General features: G+C 44.8%; 1 long non-coding RNA gene across 1 annotated transcript; it reads right to left on the bottom strand.

The window, feature by feature from the left end:
- Positions 1-1113: 1113 nt before the first annotated feature.
- On the bottom strand, positions 1114-8043 carry LOC144173581 (uncharacterized). The gene is made up of 3 exons (XR_013323326.1): positions 7829-8043; positions 5727-5940; positions 1114-1456 (listed from the first exon to the last, which is right to left on the bottom strand). It is a non-coding gene; the product is annotated as an uncharacterized LOC144173581 (long non-coding RNA).
- Positions 8044-8598: the final 555 nt, after the last annotated feature.

The raw sequence follows: 8598 nt of genomic DNA, 5'->3' as shown, positions 1-8598 counted from the left end.
CGTTGCAAGCAACAGGGTCTGGATTCCTCCCCCAGAATTTTGCAACGTGGTTGCAGCATTTTATTTTCCTCATCTGTTCTAAACATCAACACCCACAAAGTTACGAATTATACTGGATTTTTATACTACCAAAAAAATGTCACATGTAAAACAGCTGAAAAAAGTACTGACTTGTTATTTTTTCTTCCTTTCCATACACAGCACTTTAGTATGTGATTGCATAATAAATTATCAAATAGAACCTGACGACGGTCTCGGTTTCGGTACTTTTGAACCAGGAGTGAAAGGCCTGCCATTATTCATAATGTCACAATTTCAGCGTGAATTATAAAACACTGCGCACACTTTGTCCTACCATTCACGCTGCCAAACGATGTCCCAGCCGGCATAACGGCAACAGTTTCTACCTCAGCATACCCATACAGCCCTTCAGAGCCTCACTTATTGCACCAATCAGGAGGGGCATCCCCATGGCTGCATCTTCAAAGAATTTAGATCAGGCGAGGCGATGGACGAGCTGCTAGAATGTCTTTGGACCCACCATCGCGCAGATCCTTTACTGCCGCCTTCACTGCAACATGAATCCCAACTTCTAGTGCAATTTCTGCCATTGCTGTCAGCTACGTTCCTGCTGATGTGCCCTTGTTTTCATCAAGAGTTCCACTCTTGGGAGTGGTGACAACCTGCCGCTGCCAGCACCAATTTCTGATCACTGCCGGTGCCATGACATCAGTCTCCGAGCCACGTGAGTTGCGTGAACCCCTGCAGTAAGTCGCGAAGTACTTAGCCATAACACCTTGTGTTTGCTGTTAAACGATGAATGTCTCACTCATTCCAAGTTTCAGGCTTCAGCCTGCTGAGCTATTCTGCTCACACAATACGAAGAACCAAATTAACATGATGTTCTGCATGCCACAGGTTGTTCGCGCCTCAGGCATGTCACTCCAGTGTTTAGTAAGAGCAAACTTTGTAATATTATCGACCCATACCGACACGAAATTTCAAAGCTGAGATAACTATGCAAAATGTTGAACAAGTGTGCGAAGCTGGGCGAGTCTGTAAGGATCTTCTGCTCTGTAAGAATCGTGCGGTAAGGTAAGGATCCTGTCTCTTGCGCTGTTTCTATCATGTATGTAAAATGCTTCCTTTTTATCAGGAGATATCTCCCAGCAAGTTTCAACAGCAACCGTTTGGCGTAACATATTTAAAATCCATTTTAATCTTCACCCGCACGAGAAAGCCCAGAGCGGGCCGACATGACATCATCTGCTACTTGCCCCAAACTGCCGACGTAGGGGCTCCCGTGATGACGCCGACGCGCTGGCTGCGGTTGGTGCACACTGCTCCGGCGTGTGCACACGTTATGGTTTTGGGACTGACGTCATGCTGCCCGGGCGCGTAGGGATGGTGAAGACCTAGGCCGGTGCTCGCGAGTGCGTCCAGAGCGGCAGCGATACTGCAAGAATGGTGACATCACGTGATACCTCCTGTCATGGCGGCCGCTCGGCGTTCGTTTTGTCGAAACCGATACAAATAAACGACGCCGTAAATGAATGTTTACGCTGCGCTCGACCGTCTAATGTGTCATTCTATGATTAGTGGGCTGGTAGGCACGTATAGCAGCGAAAAAAACGTAACACGAAAATTTCGTGTCAGTACTCTTTTAAGTGGTGTACAGATTTTTTTTATCACCATCAACCAAAAATAACCGTGTAACTTGGCCTGCCTCCTCCTTACTGTTCATATAAATCTGGCTGAAGAGGAAGGCACCAGAAGAAACTGTTAACACCTCGCACCAACTTTAAGAACACACAATATTACCGCCAGGCAGGTGCAACACCAATAAGAGACCTTTTGCTTCAAGTGTAAAGTTACACAGAAGACATCCCTTGCTCGAGGTGGAGTTAAAAAAAGTACCTTCACCAATGCGCCCAGCACTTGGGACATTGTCAGAACATACAGGAGAAGAAAGAAACCTGCCGATTGTTTGCATTCTATGAATCACCTGAGAATAATTCTCTTATGAAAAAGGTGACTACCCATCACTGTCGCGTGAACTAGATGCATTTTTTCCTGAGTTCCAATCGCATAGTTCATCGTTAGACATGAATGTGCAGTGGAATTTCTTCAAAACAAAGATATTGTCCTTGACCGAAACTTTCATTCCTTCGCGTATCATTTCGGCCAGGCGACGCAATGATAAGCCATGGCTCAGTAGGGAACTCCGATCAAAGATAAATAGAAAGAATCGGTTGTATCGAAAGTATTGCCGCATGCCTGATCCTGCGTTGCTTTCAAGAACGAAGGCGATAGGCAAAATGGTGACAAAAGCTATGCGCAGAGCACAAGAAATGTACCTTTGTCATCTAGGCGAGAAACTTAAAACCAACCCTAAGGAAGTGTGGAAATACGTGAAAAATAAAAGTAATTCTAGACCCACTATACCTGACACCATAGACGGGATAAATTACGATTCTAACACGGAAGCCAAAGCTGAGAGTTTCAATACATACTTTCAGTCTGTGTTCTCGCAGCCAGTTAACACACGTAGTGTATGCCAGAATGTTGGCGCGCTCCCGCAAATGAACGACATAGAAATTTCCGAACGCGGTGTCGTGCTCTTGTTGGAAAAAATAAATGTTCACTCTGCTCCTGGTCCTGATTGTATATCCAACTTCGTCTTGAAAAACTGCGCAGTGTCTATCGCCCCTTTTTTAACACTCGTGTACAAAACGTCGCTTGAACAATGCGTTTTACCAGCTGATTGGAAAAATGCCAACATAACTCCAGTATATAAAAGCGGAGATAAAACAAAAAAGTGTAACTACAGGCCTATTTCTCTGACAAGCGTGTGCTGCAAGACACTCGAACATATCATTTACACAAACTTAATGAATCATCTACAAAGTAATAACTTCTTTTCCCCATTGCAACACGGTTTCAGGGCGGGTTTTTCGTGCGATACACAATTGGTCGAGTTTACGCACGACATTGCAGCTTCTATTAACTCAGGCTTTCAGGTTGACTGTATATTTCTGGATTTCCAGAAGGCATTTGATTCCGTGTCACATGTGTTGTTGTTGCAAAAGCTTTGTTGTCTAGGTATACCTAATGCCCTTCTCATGTGGATCGAAGCGTACCTTTCTGAAAGACAGCAGTGCGTGATTCTTGACGGTGTGTGCTCATCAAGCGTCGGTGTATTGTCAGGAGTGCCGCAGGGGTCAGTTTTGAGGCCCCTGCTTTTTCTTATTTTTATAAATGATATCTCTGACAATCTCTCTAGCCGTGTTCGATTGTACGCTGACGATTGCTGCATTTACAATAACATTACCTTTGAAGCGGACACCGTTCAATTGCAGAATGACTTGAACTCTATAGTTTCTTGGTGTGATTCATGGAGATTGACATTAAATGTGTCGAAGTGTACATTGGTGAAGTTTACGAACAAAAAACAGCCTCGGATTTCAAATTACTTCATGGCCGGGGCTACTTTGCCGGTTGCATAAGAATATAAATATCTAGGGATCATTTTTTCTGCCAACCTGTCTTGGAACGCTCACATTAATTACTTAACATTAAAGGCTAGTCGCGTGCTAAATTTTTTGAGGCGCAATTTTAGACAGGCACCAACTAAGTTGAAAGAAACACTATACATATCCAATGTGCGTCCCATATTGGAATATGCTTGCAGTGCCTGGGACCCCTCAACAAAATCAAATATAGAAGCCCTAGAGCGTGTACAGGCACGAGCAGCACGCTTTGTGGCAAGCAATTATAACTTCACCGTAAGATCAGCTGACATTCGTTCAGGATTACAATGGCCTCTGTTAGCTGACCGGCGAAAATACCTACGACTGTCCCTATTTTACAGCATATTCATGAACAGAACAGGCATCGACAAGGATCAGTATATAAGACCACCTACCTATGTGTCACCCCGTACTGACCATTCTTTAAAACTGCGTGAATACGCGTCCAGGATCAACGCATTCAAATACGCCTTTTTTCCAAGGACCACGCATGAGTGGAACGGCTTGCCAGAGGAAATTGTCTCTGCGCCTCCCTCATCTTTTGTTAGAAATTTGCACAATTTTTTTGTTGACCTAATCCCTACTGTACATTTCTGATGCGTTCCGTACTAATTGCTTTTTATTTTATTTTTATTTTATTTTAATGCCCTGTGTAACCGATAGCACTCTTCTTTTTTTGCGTTTCTGCTTTGTATTTGCAATGTGATGCCTTATTTATGACAGTGTAAGTCAACACTTTGTTGTTTCAACTATACAGCCTTTTATCCGCAACCATTTTTTGTTATATTGACTGTACTGTATTCCTTTGCTTGTTTTCCCCCCTACAATAAAGCCCGTGAGGGCGATATAAGTACCTGTATAAATAAATAAATAAATAATGGGTCACCTAATCAACTCCATGTCACACGGTGCCCTCACTCGATTTCTGCTTCCAATAGTTTGGCTACTCCGAGACTACATTCAAGTGCCATCAAAACACAACAAGAACCAAAAGCCCCAAACATAACCATCAAAAAAAAAAAAAAAAAGGTGCTCCCAATCCATGGTGTGACAATGGTTCAGCGAACCCAAATAAGTAAGGGCAGTTCAAACGAGTGCAGAAACAAAATATTTGCAATTAGGCATACTTCTCAGTTTGTTAGCTTAATGAAATCTCAAAGGACTGCAGTTTTATCCCGGCAAACAATTGTTTCCTGGTGGCACAATGATACTGTTGAAATGGCTTAGGAGCAGCAGCTTCACGGTATTTGTACACCTATGACACCTGATGAGATAAAACTTCCTCCAGTTATGTCATCGTTTGAGCAGCCCGTCACACAATTTATTTTGATTAGTTCCAGCTTTCTGCAATTACTATTACACTCATTTTGTAGAAGCCCATGTATTGAGAGCACATGGATATTCATAAAAGTTTAATCAACTAATTAAGACAAGTAAATTAAACTCTGTGTAGACTCAGAGTCGTCTCGGAGCCCAATTACAATATTTTTGCCCCCAAGATATCTACATTCAATTGAGAGCTACAGTGTGTTCACCGGTGAGCTGGCTTTGCAGCAAAGCACTTTTAGCTGGCAGACACACTGATCCATTGGAGACACAGGTACACCGCTCAGTTGTACTGTCGAAAGCTTTATGACCGTAAACACTGGAGCTCGTGTCGCCGGGACATGCAGCGGGCTCTAATGAGAGCACCCCCCGATAACACTTGCTCCAGCGGTTGCCCGCTTATGTCCCAATATTTGGAAATACGGGTTCGTGTGGATAAGGATTTTTTTTATCTCTAAAACGCACTGCAAAAGAAACAATCTTTCTGCTACACCTTTTCAGCGCATATTTTTTTGGAGTGAAAGCCCACAAAAAGGTGGAAAGGAGAGGGTTTTAGTGCGCTGTTCTTGACGAATTGGAAGCAGTGCGGTTGTTGGTGTTTATCAATGTTCGTAAGAAAGATGCTTGATATAAGGTGGCAGTTTTTCTACATAAATCCAACTTCTCAGCCTGCTCGGCACCCGGTTCAAGCACCCACAACATGGCCCACGTGCCCAGAAGACCGACGACACATAGCCGAACTTTCTTTGAAGGAATATTCGGAAAGATGCATTGCTGGGATGAGTGGTCAACCACCGAAGAGAGTAAACAGAATAATACAGGCGTACCAGAATAAAGGCAGGATTTGTGACACTCCCTGTCCATGCTAACCTCGAACGAGAAGCAAGGTGGATGATCAGCGAATTGTTGTTGCCGCTGTGTTGAGCGGCTTTGCGTGCGCGAAGAAAATTCGAGAGACGACTTGCGTTCAGGCCCATGAATGCCCACTGTGGCGGTGCCTGCACGAGGCAGGCTTCACAAGTCGCATGGCCGCACAAAAGCCGCTCCTCACCGAGATCCTCAAAGCCAAGAGACTGCAGTTTGCCTGAGAACATGAGACATGAACCACAGAACAGTGTAAAAGGTAATATTCGTCAATGAGTCGACATTCTGCACCAAGCTCTATCAACGGAAACATGTCTGGCGGCTGGCAAACCAAAAGTGAATTTAACAACCATGCAAACTGTGCGAAATGTTCGAGAAAACACTTGCACAATTTTTTGATAATCACACAAAGCAAAACACTGGGATTGGTTTTCCCTTTTATGCTGTAACAACGCTTTTTACTTTCCAAGCATCATCCAGAGAACATACAAGACATCGCCACAAGCGGTCATATTTAAGTGAACGTTTGAAGGTGGTTTCCCGTGATGGACTTGGGTCGTTGGTTCACATCGAGGGTCACCTCACGGCAGAGCGCTATTGTAATATCGTGAGCGATGACTTGTTACCATACACACGTTGGGAACCCTCTGGGAAACGTTTGGGGAAGCATGAAAGTGCAGTTATACCGACGGCCACTTCACCAGGCCAACGCTGACGAGCTTTGAGAGCAGCAGAACAAGAGTGGGAACGCCTGCGGCAAGACAACTCCTTTAGCGCTGCTCTTTTTGTATCACTGCCCAAAAGGACGGCTGCTGCAATTCAGGCTCGCGGAAGTGCTACCCACTATTGGTGTGCCAACCAAAACAAGCTAGAAAATGTTACTGATTTTTTCTGCTGGGTTAAATGAATATTTCATTTTTTATTCATGTTGCTTAGCGCACAATATCTGCGTTGTACTTTCTGGATTCGAGGTAATAAAGGGCTTTTCTAACTTGGTTGGGCAGCTGTGATTTTTATCACAAACCTGGCTACATTTGTTTGAGGGTTGATAAACACAAACTATTTTAATGCTTGCATTTGTGCAGAGTGGCGCATACACGTTCCACACACAAACAAGCAAGCGCATATCTTCAGCTTTCCGAGTAAAAAGAGCGTTTTTGGGATACCACCGTCTTCTGCTGCCTGAACAGACAATCAAAACAGTATTAGTTTCTTGTGGCCTCCGTGCAATCATTTACAGATATTGTGACGTAATCGCCCCAGCAGACAACTGCACGATCAAGCGTTATTAAGGGGCGCGTCCGCCGATTCTACCAAGTATGACGGTGCACAGCCTCTCGCTAGCGCACGCTGCATCTACCCAGTGGCACGCGCTCCAGTGTCACTGTCATGAAGCTTTCGACTCTACATAAGCGCAAACAGGGGCACGAACTAGCACAAATGGCACCTGCGGTGCGGCGTGGTACATGCAAGGCCTCGGGAAGTTACGCTAAATATATGCCTTGCACACACTGAAATCACGATGGGCAAACTTATTGGCTTTGTACAAATTTTTCTAAAAAAACGAGCGCAGGACGCGGTTTTTGCACTCCTTCAACGAGCGTCAATATTAACCTGAGAACGAGATAGAATTCGCAACGCTCTGAGTTTATTCGCGCGTCTAAATAACGTCGTGACAACGAAGCTACCACACATCGGAGCAAGGCATGAAGTGCGCGTTTCGTGAATGACGCGCGGCTGAGTAGCGCTTAGTAACGCTGACATTGTCAGGTAAAAATTTTCCAGCTGACAGCGGCGTAATCAAGATGCAACCACGTGGGGTTATCTCCCCTTCGCTGTGACATGTTACGTAACGTAAGCCCAGCCCTTTTTCGAACTTGCAAAGAAAGGGTTAGAGATACAGCGCCGAGCGGTAGGCGCGTTTACAACAGCCCGACGACGCATGTATCCCCTTCGTCACTACGACGTGTTATTTGTGCTGACACGTTTTTCTCGGACTGAAACATAATCTGTTTCACGCTAGATTTGCGCGAGTACCGCGCCAGTCAAAACTTACTGCGTCGGCCGTTTATCCCGCAATGCTTACATCGACGACAAAGTTCACTTACACGATAGCCAGATGGGGTTTGCCGCTTTCCCGACGAGTTGCTGACTTCCCCAAGTATTCGTTGATACTAACGGACCAAATTAGCGAGAGGGCCTCAACGAACTACAACTGTGTCGATACAAATTCATTGTAAACAAAAGAAACTTTCGCGCGCGCGCCTGCACGCACGGCGTGAAAACGCGGCTTGAGCACATGCTGGCGCGGCTACTGACTCGGCTTGCTGTGGCCGGCGTCTCGCCGCGTCGTCTGCTACTCCTTGCTTGGAAAGGCGCCTGTGAAATACCACAACACGTACAGAGGGCAACACGCTTGTCTATAACACAGGTTTCGTACTTATATCCTTATCTTGCCTCGGCTGAAAAGCATTTGAAGAAAACTATTGTGCCATTCTGAAGTATTTTGGCCTCAACGTTTTATTGTGAAAAGTTGAGTCCACAGTTTTGAGATGTAACTAGTTGAAGTTGAACTGAGTGTTATAGACAAAGGTGTTGCGCGTTGTACTGCTAAAGTGCTAAATCTTACTTCACTCTAATATTACGCTCTAGTAACAAGAGCTTTACAGTTTATCGACATTACAACGAGAAACAAGCTGTACTTAAGATAGGAAAAAGGCAAAGCAAGCGCTGCACAGTGCGCTTGCCTTCAGCTGCTCCCGTTCCAAGGGCCGTTTATTTTTCCCCAGTGCGAGATCCCCTATAGCTCTATATTTAAAGCATAAAGTACCCCTATATTTAAAACATACCCGAACACGTATTATGCGGCTGAAACTGC

Source organism: Haemaphysalis longicornis, unplaced genomic scaffold, assembly GCF_048455015.1.
Source record: "Haemaphysalis longicornis isolate Haplotype H1 unplaced genomic scaffold, Haemaphysalis longicornis Haplotype H1 scaffold_3, whole genome shotgun sequence".
NCBI classification, from domain to species: Eukaryota; Metazoa; Arthropoda; class Arachnida; order Ixodida; family Ixodidae; genus Haemaphysalis; species Haemaphysalis longicornis.
This window is presented reverse-complemented; position numbering and strand designations above follow the sequence as displayed.